We start from the raw sequence: 16,042 nt of genomic DNA on the forward strand, positions 1-16,042 counted from the left end.
GTTGCTGGAAAAAAATAGCACAATACAAAAGCCCAGACCAATATTACCACCATACAGTGACCATATAGTGGTAGAAAGCTGTTCTGCAAACCATGTAAAAAAAAATTAATGTACAGTTACTGTATGTTAGGTGACTTACATAATTTCTGATGGGATAGTTCGCTTTACCGATCTTTTCCATCTGGCCCAGACTGTCAGGACAACTTCTCCATCCGCAACTCATCTATACAATTTACAACAAATATGCATCTGAATTATTACAATTTCAGCACTATCCTCATCTATTCCCAATCTGTGCAAGTACCTCGTCTTGCTAACACCCCAATGGCATATATGTCCCTATTACTATACCTGATGTGTGACATGGTAACAGTACTCCTCTTAGTCTGCCACGTAATAATGCCCACCACTGGGCCCCTTACATTGTAAAACAACCTTTTTGACCTCTAGATGGTAATATCCCCCCCTAAAAATATTAATTCCCTCTGTAAGTGCCATAGAAAGTAATTATTCACATTTTGAACCCCTAGAAAATGATAATGCCCCATATGTTCCCCTTTGACAGTTCTAATTTCTTGAGTGACCCTCAAATGTAATAATGTCTCTTAAGTGCCGACTTATGTTGTGCCAAGTGTCCTTAAAAAGTAATAATATTCTCTGATGTTACTATATAGATAAGAAAAATAAAAAGAAAGCTGGTCAGTCAGAAGGTAATATCCAAGCACAATAGATTCATACATTACAACATTGTCTCTAAAGAGTTTGATATTAAATTGACCATTGTCACCTATACAATCAAAATGTTTAAGATCAATAGGACTGGGATCAGAATCATTGAATATGCAGTGCTCAGCATAAATGAGTACGCCCAAACAGATTTGTCAGAAAGCCTTTAGTTTCCTTTCAAAATCAAGATTCTCTATGGGATACTATACTACAAAATACTCCCACTAATGTGTGCCATCGATTGCAAACAAGATATGTTATTTTGTATACCCAAAAAGTAATTTTCCTAACAAATTAATTTAAAACTATTTTGCATAAATGAGTACATCCCAATAAAAGTATTAAGGGCTCATACTCACTGAAGATAAAAACGGACAAGTGCACTCCGATAAAAAATCGGAGTGCACTCGGACCAATGTTATTCAATAGGTGACATCTCATTAGCAATTTTTTTCTCAGCTAAAATCGGACTGAGAAAAAAATCGCAGCATGCTGCGATTTGCTGCGATTTTCAGATGAAAATCACCAATACAAGTCAATGGGTGCGATAAAAAATTGGACAGCACTCGGACCATGCGAGTGCTGTCCGATTTATACGCACCGGTGTCCTTTGAAAAGCCGGCAATTCATGTCCGGCTACTGTAAAATCACACTGACAGCTCAGAAAAGATTAGATAGAATAGATATATACACATAGAATACATAGATATATACAGTTGTGGCCAAAAGTATTGACACCCCTGCAATTCTGTCAGATAATACTCAGTTTCTTACTGAAAATATTTGCAAAGACATATTCTTTGGTATTATCTTCATTTAATTTGTCTTAAATGAAAAAACGCAAAAAGAATTGTCCTAAAGCCAATTTGGATATAATTCCACACCAAACATTAAAAAGAGGGTGGACAAAAGTATTGGCACTGTTCGAAAAATCATGTGATCCTTCTCCAACATCAGCCGCAGCGCGCACATCGCCGGCGTCCGACGTCACTGTCAGTCGCCGGCTAGAGCGCGCTTCAGCACTGCAGCGTGGAGGGACGGAGCCTCGCCCGCCGCTGGAGCGCGGCCAGGTAAGGAGAACTTGCTTTTTTAGTTTGTTTGTTTGTTGTTTTTTTTACAGCGGCAATCCGGGGGGCCGGGGGCAGAATGCTGGACATGAGGCTGAATGCTGGACAGAATGCTGGAGACTGGGGGCAGAATGCTGGAGACTGGGGCAGAATGCTGGAGACTGGGGCAGAATGCTGGACATGGGGCAGAATGCTGGAGACTGGGGCAGAATGCTGGACTGGGGCAGAATGCTGGATATGGGGCAGAATGCTGGAGACTGGGGCAAAATGCTGGAGACTGGGGCAGAATGCTGGAGACTGGGGCAGAATGCTGGAGACTGGGGCAGAATGCTGGACACTGGGGCAGAATGCTGGAGACTGGGGGCAGAATGTTGGAGACTGGGACAGAATGCTGGAGACTGGGGCAGAATGCTGGAGACTGGGACAGAATGCTGGAGACTGGGGCAGAATGCTGGACATGGGGCAGAATGCTGGACTGGGGCAGAATGCTGGACTGGGGCAGAATGCTGGATATGGGGCAGAATGCTGGAGACTGGGGCAAAATACTGGACATGGGGCAGAATGCTGGAGACTGGGGCAGAATGCTGGAGACTGGGGGCAGAATGTTGGAGACTGGGACAGAATGCTGGAGACTGGGGCAGAATGCTGGAGACTGGGGCAAAATGCTGCACATGGGGGCAGAATGCTGGACGTGGGGGCAGAATGCTGGACGTGGGGGCAGAATGCTGGACATGGGGGCAGAATGCTGGACATGGGGGCAGAATGCTGGAGACTGGGGCAGAATGCTGGACATGGGGCAGAATGCTGGAGACTGGGGAAGAATGCTGGAGACTGGGGGCAGAATGCTGGAGACTGGGGGCAGAATGCTGGAGACTGGGGCAGTATTTTGCTGGACATGGGGGCAGAATGCGAGACACGGAGCATGATTGGAGACAGATGGGGCAGGGTTGGAGACAGATCGCACAGGATCATGGGGCAGGATGGATACGATGGAGATCATATGGGGAAGAATGGATACTCATGAGGGCGGGATGGGAAAACATATGGCTAAAGCCAGGAAAGAGACAAACGGGGGTCAGGATGGGGGATATTATTACCATAGGGGCTAATTAAGGGATATTATTACTGCAGTGATGTATTTAATTTTTTGAGAATACTGTTTTAAATGGGGGGGCGGTCCTGTTACTGTGCAGAGCGACACTATGTCGCCTTTTTTTCTTCATGTGGTGTAATGTAGAAGTTGGGAAAAAATAAGTAATGTGTTCTGCAAGCGGAGCTCTAGATAACTGTGTTATTTCCTGCAGAGACGAGTCCTGGCTGGAAGACGTGATTGCGATCTGTGCTGGATCAATGAAAAGCATGGGGAAATCAGACATAGAAAAAGACTTAGGAATCTTAGTCAATAAGAAGCTAAATTGGAGTGCCCAGTGTCAGGCAGCTGCCACCAAAGCAAATAGGGTCATGGGATGCATTAGAAGAGGTCTGGGGACACGAGATGAAAACATAATTCTCCCTCTGTACAAATCACTCGTCAGACCACACTTGGAGTATTGTGTGCAATTTTGGACTCCGGTGCTCAAGAAAGACATTACTGAACTTGAAAGGGTTCAAAGGCGGGCTACGAAAATGATAAATGGAGTTGGTTCACTACAATACCCAGAAAGGTTATCAAAATTAGGTCTATTTACTCTAGAAAAGAGAAGACTTAGGGGAGACCTAATAGATATGTACAAGTACTGTATATCAGAGGGCAATACAGAGATCTCTCCAATAAACTGTTTGTACCAAGGACTGTGACAAGAACAAGGGGGCATTCTCTTAGTTTGGAGGAAAGACAATTTCTGCACCAGCATAGAAGAGGGTTCTTCACGGTAAGAGCAGTGAGGCTCTGGAATCCCCTTCCTGAGGAAGTGGTGATGGCCAACTCACTGAATGAATTTAAGAAAGGAATGAATGCTTTTCTTGTGAGTAACAGTATAGAAGGTTACGAATAACATAATATTATAGGTAGATGGTTGACCCAGCTTAGGGGAAGGAATTTTTTTCCCTATGGAGAAAATCAGCTTCTACTCTGTGAGATTTTTGCCTTCCCCAGGATCAACAATGCAGAAAAGCTGCACTAAAAATAGGCTGAACTAGATGGACATAAGGTCTTCCTTCAGCCTTCAAAACTATGTTACTATGTAAGGACTTCACCTAGAGACATCACTGGTGAGTTAGTGTGTTACCTATACACTGAAACTATACATTGTATACTATATACATAGGTCCTGTGTATAATGTCACCAGAGATCACTGTGTTACCTGTACATTATATACAGAGCTCCTGTGTATAATGTCATTGATCACTATATTACCTGTACACAGACACTGCATACTAAGTACAGATCTCCTGTGTATAATGCCACCTACGGTGATAGTATTATGTTTTTTTATTAATGATCAGTATTGTAGTATTCAGTCACCATGTGGTGGTAATATGTGGTCTGGTCATGGTGCGGTGGTATTTGTCCCTTGTATGTGCTATTATTTGGTCACTTTGTGATGGTAATATGTGGTCTGGTCATGGTACAGTGGCATTTGTTCCTTGCATGTGATATTATTCGGTCACTATGGTAGTAATATGTGGTCTGGTCATGGTGTGGCGGTATTTGTTCCTTGTATGTGGTATTATAGGTCACTATGTGGTGGTAATATGTGGTCTGGACATGGTGAAGCGGTATTTGTTCCTAGTATGTGACATTATTGGTTATTTTAAAAATTCAAAAATAAATAAAAATATACCTAAATTGTATTGCATATTTTAACAAATATTTAATAGGTTACAGTAGAGTAGAGCCCGGCCAAAAGTGTGTACCCTGTTATGGTGGCAGCTTAAAAAAACTTTTGTCCAAAGCAAAAGCTGCCGGCTATGTGTGTGATCTGGTGATGGGAACTGTTAATGTGTGATTGGTGAGAAGTGGAGCTTTTCCAAGAGAGAGTGGTGAGACTGTGGACAGTTTAAGGGGTGGAGGAGGGGCTGGGTGGAGCCTGGGCGGAGTCTCAAGGGGGCCCCAAAAATTTTGCCAGTATGGGGCCCCAAAATTCCTAGTGGTAGCCCTGCTCCCAAGGGTGAGGCAGCCACTTTTGTTTTTTGTGACAAACAAAGCAAAAATTGATTACAAAATGGATAAAGACAGAAGAGCCCAAAGAGATCGGGTTCTGAGAGAGAAGAGAGGAATTAATGAAGAGTAGGTATCATTGTTCGCTTTAGGGCGAAAAGACTTTACGCTACCGGACATGGACACTGACACCTTAGAAATGGCGTTCAAACATCAAACTCTGGAGAAAATGAGAAAGACCAAAAGACATGAGATCCTTGCAAAGAAAAGGAAAATGGAGACCCTCATGGAGTCTCACTCTGCAGCCTCTGCTGAACTTCAGAGTGCCATTATAATCTCCTTGAAAAAAAACGGAGAGCTGGTCCCTGAAATAAGGAGGAGGAACAAAAATGACATCCTCAATAAGTGGAGAAACGTCACCACAGAGTTAGAGCTGGAAGAGATTGTCCAAGAAACACAGAGACATGTCACATGGCCGCACAAAACCCACTCATACAAATAACAGACTTGACACAAAATATTGGCAGAAATGGCTGTGTTGTTTATTAGGGTTACAAAAATAACTTTTAATAAATTAACGCCATAAATAGATACCACCATAAATAACCATACTCCAAAGACCAACACCAATCCACCCAATAACTGGGCGATTTCCCCACAAAAAACAACACGACTAAAATAAAAAATTTGAAATTAGGGGAGGGTGGGAGAGATCTTCTTTCTTCAGATGCTGACGCAATGCTCCCCAGAGATAAGATCGGGCTATTTATAGAAACATACTGGGCCCGCCAAAATACAACAGCCAATCAGTATTCAAATAAAATTGGGCACCAAGAACCGGTAAACACCAGTTCCAGCTTGTTTACATTGACATAGCTTCAGTGACTGAACCTACATAACCTCAGATTGACCTAATATTAACCCCATAACAATAGAAGGCTTAACAGAAAAAACGGGGTCTGTGCGGCCATGGGTCCCCCCTTTATTTTTCTTTGGTCAACGGCCCAGAAGAGGATCAGGAACAGTAGAGACTGGGTTGTCCAATGTAGGAGACGTCTCATCTATGCCAAACCCATTATAAGTGGGAATGGTACATTACGGAGGTCCAGGACATCAGCTGAGAACATCTCCATCCCAGAGAACAAACAGTTGAGTGATTCTCCACCAAACACCTCACCGGATAAAGAAGAACCAGGTAAGATGGAAACTGCTCTGTATAATAAGACTGGGGTGAGGGGGATTATACTCCTAATATTATGTACAGGCCACAGTTCTCAAAAGTGCAGAAAAACTGCCCTTGTTATCCATAGCAACCACCAATCACAATGCAGCCTTCTTTGTTCTATAGAATGTTAAGAAATGGAATCTGTGCTGTGATTCGTTGCTATCGGTAACAGGAACTTTTTTGCTATTGGACAGTTTTGATTAATGGGAGCCCAAATATTAGACATTTCCTGCTCATTTACATAATTCTGCTTAAAATTATAATATATGCTCTGGAGCTATATTTGTTAACCTCTTTTTGATGGGGTAATATTCTGTTTTTTGCCTCCCTGCTTCAAAAATATAACTTTTTTTTTATTTTTCTGCCAATGTAGCTGTATGTGGACTTGTTTTTTTACTGGACCAAGCTGTAGTTTTGCAGGACACTATTTATTTTATCACTCAATGTTCTAGAAAACAAGGAAAAAAGGTTCAAAATGTGGTAAAACTGTGGAAAAAAGATTCTTCTATTTTTTTTAACTGTGTTAATTCAGTTGTGGTGAAAATGACCTCACAAGATGTTTCTCCACGTCACTTACAACTATGACAATGCTGAACACACATAGGGGTTTATAGCAGATAATAAGGAATTATATTTATAAATTGGTTCACGTCCCCATTATTCTAAGACTTTGTAACTTTTTGATTTTGATAACTCGATGGAGCTGTGTGATTTTTTGCTTGGCAAGCTGTAGTTTTTATTGATACCTTTCCTGGGTAGACAGAACATTGTGATATCTTTTTATTGCAATTTGTTAGGTGGATACAGAGCCTCCAAAAAATGCAAAAAAAATCAGGTAGCAGCTATGTAATACAGTGAGCATCTGCCTGGTACTGTGCATGCTCAGCTACTGAGCGCGCTCTATACATTTACTGCACAACATGACGATCATTTCCATTATGCGTTTGTAAAGGGGTTAATAATTTTGTATCATCTCAGCAGATGGAAGCCTTATGATACCTTGTGGCCTAGCAGCCATGCCAGCAGAAGACCTTAGTGAAGCTAAAATCGATATTTCACCCATGATAGAAATGGTCAACACTCCAAATACTATTGACCTTGCCAGCCTTGAATTCCAGAAAGTTCTTACACATGGAGGCTTCGGAAAAGTAAGTGTGAATTTATCCTCCTCCGTATTCAACCAATGTATCCTGCACAGATACCCAGGAGGGATGTACATATTCATTACAGGATGCTCATATGTAATGATTATTGGGATAAACTAGTGACATATTACACAGTAATAGATGAGGTTTTGGTCTGATCTTTTGTGATTTTTCTCCAGCTGATCTTGATCTGGTCAATGAAGCACTGCTGGTCATTAAGATCATGGACAAAAGATCTTGTAGGGTGGACATTTTCTCTAAAGAGCTAGAAGTCATGAGAATGGCTGCCGGGTGCCCTACCTAATGTCCATGTTGGCGTATATGGAGACACAAACCAATTATGCAATATCCATGGACTATATGGCTGGAGGAGACCCGTTTCACTACAAGGCAGAGTAGATGTTATTTAACACAAAGACAACAAGGTAAATGTCTTGTACTAAATGTTAATAATCGGGTTCTTGCACATTGTAGTCCTAGAGCAACGAATAATGATGACAGGAAAAAATAATGACATGAAAAGGACACGTGTATGATCTCCTCATGTTCTTTGTATGATTGTGTATGTAACCACTGATCCACCCTTTCATTTTTACTCCACAGACTCTTTGCGGCAGAGATCCAATTCCTGGATGAACACAGCGTCATACATTGGTAATCATTTCACCTCCATAAATCTGTCACCTGTGACTCTCTGTTGTCTCCTTACATATCTATTGTTGAAAGGTCTTTTCATGAATTATCCTCACAATCAGTGTCTGCTCCTTCTCCTTCTCCCTGCAGTGACCTGAAGCCAGAGAACATCCTTCTCTAAGACACCAGACACATCAAAATCTACAACTTTGGCCATGAATGTGTTTGAGAATGGCATAATGAATAACTTTGTTGGCACTCAGGGTTACATAGCACCAGAGGTAAGGAACATCTCTGTGTGATTGGTGCCGATAGTAGGATTGAGGGATAATCTGATCCCAATGTATCCTGCTCACATTTAATTACAGACCGATCCTCATAGTCTCTTTGTGTAAATCCTGTTCCCGGTATATTCAGCCTCTCTCCAATCTCATGTTTCCACAGATAATGGACTGTGAAGGCTACAACCATCTGGCAGATTCATTTTCATTCGGCGTCATCCTATATATGATGAGTGTAGGTAACCGGCCATTCTATAGAGAAGGCTCAATGGAGGAGTACCACCAGTCTCTGCGTGAGCACATCCCTTATTTTCCATCAGGGATCTGCATTAATACCATCCATATCATAAAAGGAGTGAGAAAGATCAGATGGCTAAGGATGATGAGGGATTGCAAGAAGAGATAGAAGATAAGATGTGGACAGTCCATAGACATTGTGTAATAACTTATCAGTAGTAGTGTATAATCTAATGACTTATGGTCTCTTCCATTTTCTAGCTTCTTTGCAAAACTCCATCTGCCCGATTTGCCATTACATCATCTATCAGATCCCAACCGTTCTTCTACTCCATTGACTGGAGCGATGTGGAGTGCGGCAGATCCGACCCACCATTCCCATATTACTATGTAAGTACAACACATAAGGACATCCATAATGTTGTCACTTCCCAGTAACACACTTACCCACTATACCCCTTATTGTTATATCCCCCAGTACACTGTATATACTGAATGTGAGCTGATTCTCAGACGTGTATATTTCTCTTTTTACAGCAGGAGTATTAGGCTGATAACAATCAGCCCCATTCCAGTAACATCCAGGAATGAAGATTTACATTAATCGGATGAGACAACGAAACTGGACTTTCTCATTCACCGGACTGTGACAAAACTACTGAGCTTCCACCACATCCACGTAGATTTGAGCACCAAACATCCAGGGATCTATTCCGATCGCCATATTTGGGGTCAGGAAGGAATTTTTTTCCCTTGATATGAGGATAATCCAAGAACGAATCCTCAGGGTTATTTTGCGCCTTCCTCTGGATCAACATAGCAAGTAATTAAAGGCTGAAATTGAAGGACTTCTTTCAGCTATACTTGCCATATCACCATCTGGACGACTCATCTACAATGTGGTGGTAAGACTACCAGATATGGACAGAAAGAAGGCAGCGGCTGCTCCTTCACCTTCCGGTTATGGATTGAAAGAAGGAAGCAGTTGCTCCTCCACATACCGGATATGGACAGAAAGAAGGAAGCGGCTGCTCCTTCACTTATAGAAAAATGTACAGACATAAGGAAGTGGCTGCTCCTTATCTTACTTGGCCATGTACAGGCAGAAGGCAGCGGCTGCACCTTCACCTACTTGGCCATGTACAGACAGAAGGAAGCAGCTGCTCCTTCATCTACAAGGCCATGGACAGACAGAAGGCAGCGGCTGCTCCTTCACCTTCCTGCCCATGGTCAGACAGAAGGCCATATGGTTGATCACCATGCTGTAGGAATCCAGGAAAACTCCAACTACACAGATCACATCACACATTTTTGCTCTTCTCCTCTCATGTGTGAGCCAGACCTGGATGTCCAAATTCGGCACAAGTGCAAACCAAGGCCCAAGGAGCTGAATCATCATCATCTGCTCCTTTCTACAGAAAGTGACAGTATTTATACACTTTCTTTTATCATCATTTACCGGACTGTGACAAACCTACCGAGCTTCCACCACATAACATCCACATAGATTTGAGCACCAAACATCCAGGGATCTATTCCGATAGCCATATTTGGGGTCAGGAAGGAATTTTTTTCCCTTGATATGAGGATAATCCAAGAACGAATCCTCAGGGTTATTTTTCGCCTTCCTCTGGATCAACATAGCAAGTAATTAAAGGCTGAAATTGAAGGACTTCTTTCAGCTATTCTTGCCATGTCACCATCTGGACGACTCATCTACAATGTGGTGGTAAGGAGAAGACTACCATATATGGACAGAAAGAAGGCAACGGCTGCTCCTTCACCTTCCATTTATGGATTTAAAGAAGGAAGCAGCTGCTCCTCCACATACCGGATATGGATAGAAAGAAGGAAGCGGCTGCTCCTTCACTTATAGAAAATGTACAGACATAAGGAAGTGGCTGCTCCTTATCTTACTTGGCCATGTATAGGCAGAAGGCAGCAGCTGCACCTTCACCAACTTGGCCATGTACAGACAGAAGGAAGCGGCTGCTCCTTCACCTACAAGGCCATGGACAGACAGAAGGCAGCGGCTGCTCCTTCACCTTCCTGCCCATGGTCAGACAGAAGGCCATATGGTTGATTGCCATGCTGTTGGAATCCAGGAAAACTCCAACTACACAAATCACGTCACACATTCCTGCTCTTCTCCTCTCTCATGTGTGATCCAGACCTGGAAATCCGAAATCGGCACAAGTGCAAACCAATACCCGAGGAGCGTAATCATCATCTGCTCCATTCTACAGAAAATGACAGTATTTATACACTTTCTTTTATCATCATTGCAAATTAATAACAGCTTTATTGCCCAAATACATTTATAAAACATCTATGCTGTTTTTGTTTAGATTTTTTTCATATACAGACCTGCTTTTTTTATTTTTATGGATATCATCAAGACTTGGTTGGACAAGGTATTTTGGTGCTTAGGCAGATGAAACCAATGGCTCCGCCTGAGAAAAGGAATTGGTTAGAAGCTATAATAACAGGACTTCTAACACTGTGGTTCTCCCCTTCAATCAGTCCGGTAACAATCTCTGATGACCACTTCCATTAATTGTTACCTTTTTCACCAAAATATATCAGCAAAAGTAAAAAAAAAAAATGTGGTGTATTTTAGAGGTGAGGCATAACATGGAGCACAATTTCAATTTCGCCATGGGCTCTGTTGGACGCAGCCCCTAGTCCCCCTAGCCTCCCCCTGAGCCAGGGGGAGGTTAGTGGTGACTGAGGGCCCGTGCCCAAAAGGGCCCAGGGGGAGGCTAGTGGGCAATGGAGGCCCACGCCCAAAAGGGCCCAGGGGGAGGCTAGTGGGGACTGGAGGCCTGGGTCCAACAGGACCCAGAGTCACCCGGCTTAAAGCTCCAGGGCCCATTTCCGTTCGCCCATGCATTTACAACACTGTGGTGTTTCTTGAAAACACCACAGTGTTGTTATGCATCGGGGGGTGTTTCGAAGCTGCAGCCTGCCCTGAACAAAATGTCGGGGGGCCCGAGCGTGGACCAGGGACCCGAGCATAGACCAGGCTGCCAGCGTGCTCGGGGCCCTCTGCCAGGCCCCCCTTTTTCCTCCTAATCACCGGCCCCATACTGTAGTAAGGGCAGCAATGCCCTGATGGTGGCCCTGTATATAGAAAGATGTTAATCAGTGGTGTGGGCAGAGGCAGCATCCTGAGCACATCTATATCTTCAGGAGAGAAATTTCTGATTGTATCACAACTGCTGCACCCAGTTAGCTAAGTGATATATCACTGGAATTAGGGCCTCTTTCCTTATATTATGCTGCTCTCAGATAAGGCAGGAAAAGCTGGTGACAGATTCCCTTTAAGTGCATAAGCCCCTAGGCAAACGCATTCACTGAACCGAAGAAAACTGGTGGGTACTAGTAAATGTAAACAGGATTGTATAAGACAGGCCAAAGCTACAATTCAAGGGAAGACATTTATATTTACTCATCATAATCTACTCTCACAATAAAAACAATTACATGCTTTAACAAATAACTGGCCGTTTTCTTGAGTTTCTTATCCGACTCATCTGCTGTGTAAGTGACTTCTAGAAACTTAATAATTGCCCGTCATTTTGTCCTAGCACCAGGATCAGACATTTTAGTGAAGAATTTGTAGTACAGGTAAATGTCTGAGGCTTTACAATTTACACATATTGTACATTAAGGGGCCACATACACAACAGATCAATTGTCTGGCTTGGCTCCACAGGCAGAGAAGCACTAGCTGTGCCACGCGCTCCTGGGCTATGACAGAGCCGCTGCCAGATTTATCTTGCGGTGGCTTATCTTATAATCGAGGGAGGCCCGAATATACAGACTGAGACCGGTGGGTTTGGACAACGTTTGTCTAATATACTGTATATGGGGACATTAAATGGGTTTATTAACTTTACTCATTTATATAGCGCCATTAATTCCACAGCGCTTTACAGACATTATCGGCACTGTCCACGATGGGGCTCACAATCTAGAATCCCTGTTCCCACTACCTCCTCAACCCTTTTTTAAATTTAGTAGTTCCATTTTTAAAAACATATATACTCACCTCCCACACGGAAATGTCGGTGCCAGGTCTGCCAGGGTTATGCCACGCGAGTCCTACAGCTAAGTAGGCCAATATTGGGCTGCCATGCTCCAATTTTCAGACAAATGAAGGAAGTGAGAGCACAGCAGCCCAATAGCGAATGTCATGTGAACACTGAAAGATCTGACGTGGACATTGCTGAAATAGCTCCGGGATGCTGAAGGAGACTACTTGATTTTTAATTTTAAAGCTGCATTTCGACATTAACTCCCTTCATGACCGGAGGTATTTTTGGTTTTGTGCTTTTTGCTACCCTTCTTCCCAGAGCTATAACTTTTTTTTATTTCTCTGTCAATATGTCCATGCGAGGGCTTGTTTTTTTGTGGGACAAGTTGTACTTTTGAACGACACCATTGGTTTTATCATGTGTCCTAAAAGCTGGGAAAAAATTGCAAGCGCGGTGAAATTGCAAAAAAAAGTGCAATACCACACTTGTTTTTTGTTTGGCTTTTTTTTTACTAGGTTCACTAAATGCTAAAAACTGACCTGCCACTATGATTCTCCAGGTCATTACAAGTTCATAGATAAAAAAAGAACCTAGACATTTTGATGTCTAAGTGTTGAAAAGAAAATCCAAACTTTGTTAAAAAAAAAAATAAATAATTGGGCCATTTTCCCGAGAACCGTAGCGTCTCCACTTTTCTTGATCTCGGGTCGGATGAGGGCTTATGTTTTGAGCGCTGAGCTGATGTTTTTAATTATACCATTTTGGTTCAGAAAACTGCGTAAAATGCTTTAGGCCATGTGCACACGGTGCGGATCCACAGCGTTTCTGGCCCTGCGGGTCCGCAGCAGTTTCTGCTGCGTTGTACAGTACCATTGTTTTCAATGGTAAAACAAAAAACGCTGTGCACACGGTGCGGTTTTTTTCCGTGCAGATTTGCTGCGGGTTACAATCCGCAGCATGTCAATTCTTTGTGCGGAATCCGCTGCGGTTTCACACCTTATCCATTATGAGGTGTGAAACCGCAGGACTTTTGACCTGCGGATTTACCTGCGTTTTTTTACAAATCCGCAGGGACTGATCCGCAGCTCTCAAAAGTATGTGTGCACATAGCCTTAATAATGTGCAAAATTTTTGTGCCATGCTGACTTGCTGAAAAGTTTGACTTTTGGCATTTTCTCGCCACTTTGAATCAGCTACGGCAAAATTGTCAGAGCGTGGAAGGGAGTCGGGGAGGGTGACAGGGCATGACTACACCCTCCTGCTAAATTCTACAAAAGTACTTGCATTTCTTATAGACCAGAAATGCTACTCCAGTCCGCAACTGGAGTACCATTTCTGGTGAGGTGCACATCGCTGAGAAAATGCACTGAATTCATTAAGGCCGGGTTCACATTTTGATTTAGCAGTCCGTTAGATGGACTGTGTTACACCGCGTTATAATGCCGTGTAACGCAGTCCGATAACGCTGCCATCGCCCTCCATTGTCGGGCGCATCGCGACACATGCCGTAAAGCGGCACGCGTTTGCGATGTCCCGTCATTCAGTGACGGAGCCTCAGACGCGGGCTGCAGCGTCTGAGGCTTTGTCACAGCTAGCACAGATGACACATCTGCGCTAGCGGGTATAGCATAACGTGATCACGTTATGCTATACCATTTAACCAGCCATCAACGCTATGCTATGGTTAAACGTAATGTGAACCTGGCCTAAGCGGTGTGCACCTCTTAATGAATTTAGTGCATTGTACTCCCAACTAGTTCTTCATTAACACTGGAATATGAAATGCCAGTCTTAATAAATTGGATCCACAGAGTGGATCTTCTTGTTTGGCATGTTCCTCCACATGCCCTAAAAGTCGCAACTGTTATGACGAGACCACCCTTCTATTTATTGCTTAGTAAACACCAAAACAAAAAGTCAGCAGAAATCAGTGTAAGTAGAGACATCATTTATTATGCCAAGGCAACAACTGGAAGAAACGTGATGTTTATTAAACTTGTACAATAGACCGTCTTATAAGATCAGGATATAAAAATAACTATACAATGTTTAAAGATAAAAACATGAGAAACAGAATAACACCTTTTATTTTTCTTTTCAGAGTCACTAATTAAATCCATTATGAAAATCTGATTAATATGCAGCATGAGCTAGGTAACGGCATGGCGGGAAAACTGCCTGCTGCTTTTGGCTTTGCCGCTATCATCATGTTCCTAATACAGCTTTGAGCATTACTGATAAGTCTCAGCATGACTACCTCCCAACAATCCTGTTTTCCATGGGACAGTCTCATGAATTTTTCTATGCAGTTGCAGTGCTGGGGGTGTTTCATGTGGGAAAAAAGCAAAGTGCTTAAAGGAGTTGTCGAGAACCTTTATATTGAAGGCCTATCCTTAGGATAGGTCATTAATATCAGATAGGTGGGGGTGCTACACTGGGCACCCCACAATCAGCTGTTTCTGGTGACAGTTGTATGTGATCATTTCTGGAGGCGCTGCCAGAGATCCCGCCCCGCAGTGTGAATAAATCATAAGCAACTGCGGGGCGGGATCTCTGTCCACGCAGGCGCGAAAGCCAGGCCATGAAGTGATGTGAGAGAACGGGCAGCGCTAACTGCTCATGCCCAAGAAAATATATTACAGCGCAGGCGCCAGCATTTGAAATTGAACACAGAGGAGGCGGAGCAAAGCCATAAGGACAAAATGAATGATTGATGCAAGGCGTCGGTGTCAGAGGGGGAAAGACCTGCCCACCCCCCCCCCAGTCAAATTCTGGTATATCTGACCAATGTTATAAACTATTATTTCTGCGTTGGAAGGGACGCTAGACAAAAGAGCCACCTTGACAGAATGCAGCATTAGTGCTGCACTGCACAAGGCGGCTCTTTTACTTAAAAACGCAAGTGCTCCATGATTTAGAATCCAACCATTGAAAGTAACTTTTCAAAGAAAACACAGTTTTAAGAGCCGGACGGGGACTACAGGAAGAGCGAGAACTAGTCAGGTGTAGCTGCCAACCGGCTTCTCCTCGCCCAAGTTGACGGATAGGTCTTTCCGATGTGTATACATAAGAACGTCATGTTAATCAACTGGAGAGGGGTATGGAGAAGCCAACATGGGGCTGCGCCGGACTTGTCTGGTCTGTCCCTGTGGTCTTGGACAGGGAAGACATACCTGATCGCAACTGTGCAGCCAGGCTCTGATCTATGCTGAACGTAGTTCAAGCAGGATGAATCTAGTGACAGCTTCCCTTTAAGCAGGTTGCCCTCTAGCATGTCTTCTGCCTAGTCAGAATTTCCACCAAAAAAAGAACAAGAAAAAAAAAGGGTTGGTAGATTTACAACGATGGCTTTCTCCAACTCAGTAACCATACTTTTGAAAAAAATAGACCTAATGGAGAGTCCCATGCACAGGTTATAGCAGTTACTAGCTTGGATTTACAACCTATGGTAGAAAGCCAAAGATACTGAGCATAGAAATAGACTGGTAACACAAAGCAGTGGTACTCGAATTTTCAGTCAACATTTCAAGAACCAGCATACAATGACATTTCAGCTCCAATTACAAATCAATGGAAGCTAAGAAAAC

At 43.1% G+C, this 16,042-nt stretch overlaps 1 long non-coding RNA gene across 1 annotated transcript; it reads left to right on the forward strand.

The window, feature by feature from the left end:
• The first annotated feature begins 7,457 nt into the window (after nt 1-7,457).
• Nucleotides 7,458-11,459, forward strand: LOC141099112 (uncharacterized). Its single transcript, XR_012234415.1, has 3 exons — nt 7,458-7,918; nt 8,048-8,805; nt 8,953-11,459. It is a non-coding gene; the product is annotated as an uncharacterized lncRNA (long non-coding RNA).
• Nucleotides 11,460-16,042: the final 4,583 nt, after the last annotated feature.

Source organism: Dendrobates tinctorius, unplaced genomic scaffold, assembly GCF_039654945.1.
Source record: "Dendrobates tinctorius isolate UK_male_01 unplaced genomic scaffold, ASM3965494v1 ptg000098l, whole genome shotgun sequence".
NCBI classification, from domain to species: Eukaryota; Metazoa; Chordata; class Amphibia; order Anura; family Dendrobatidae; genus Dendrobates; species Dendrobates tinctorius.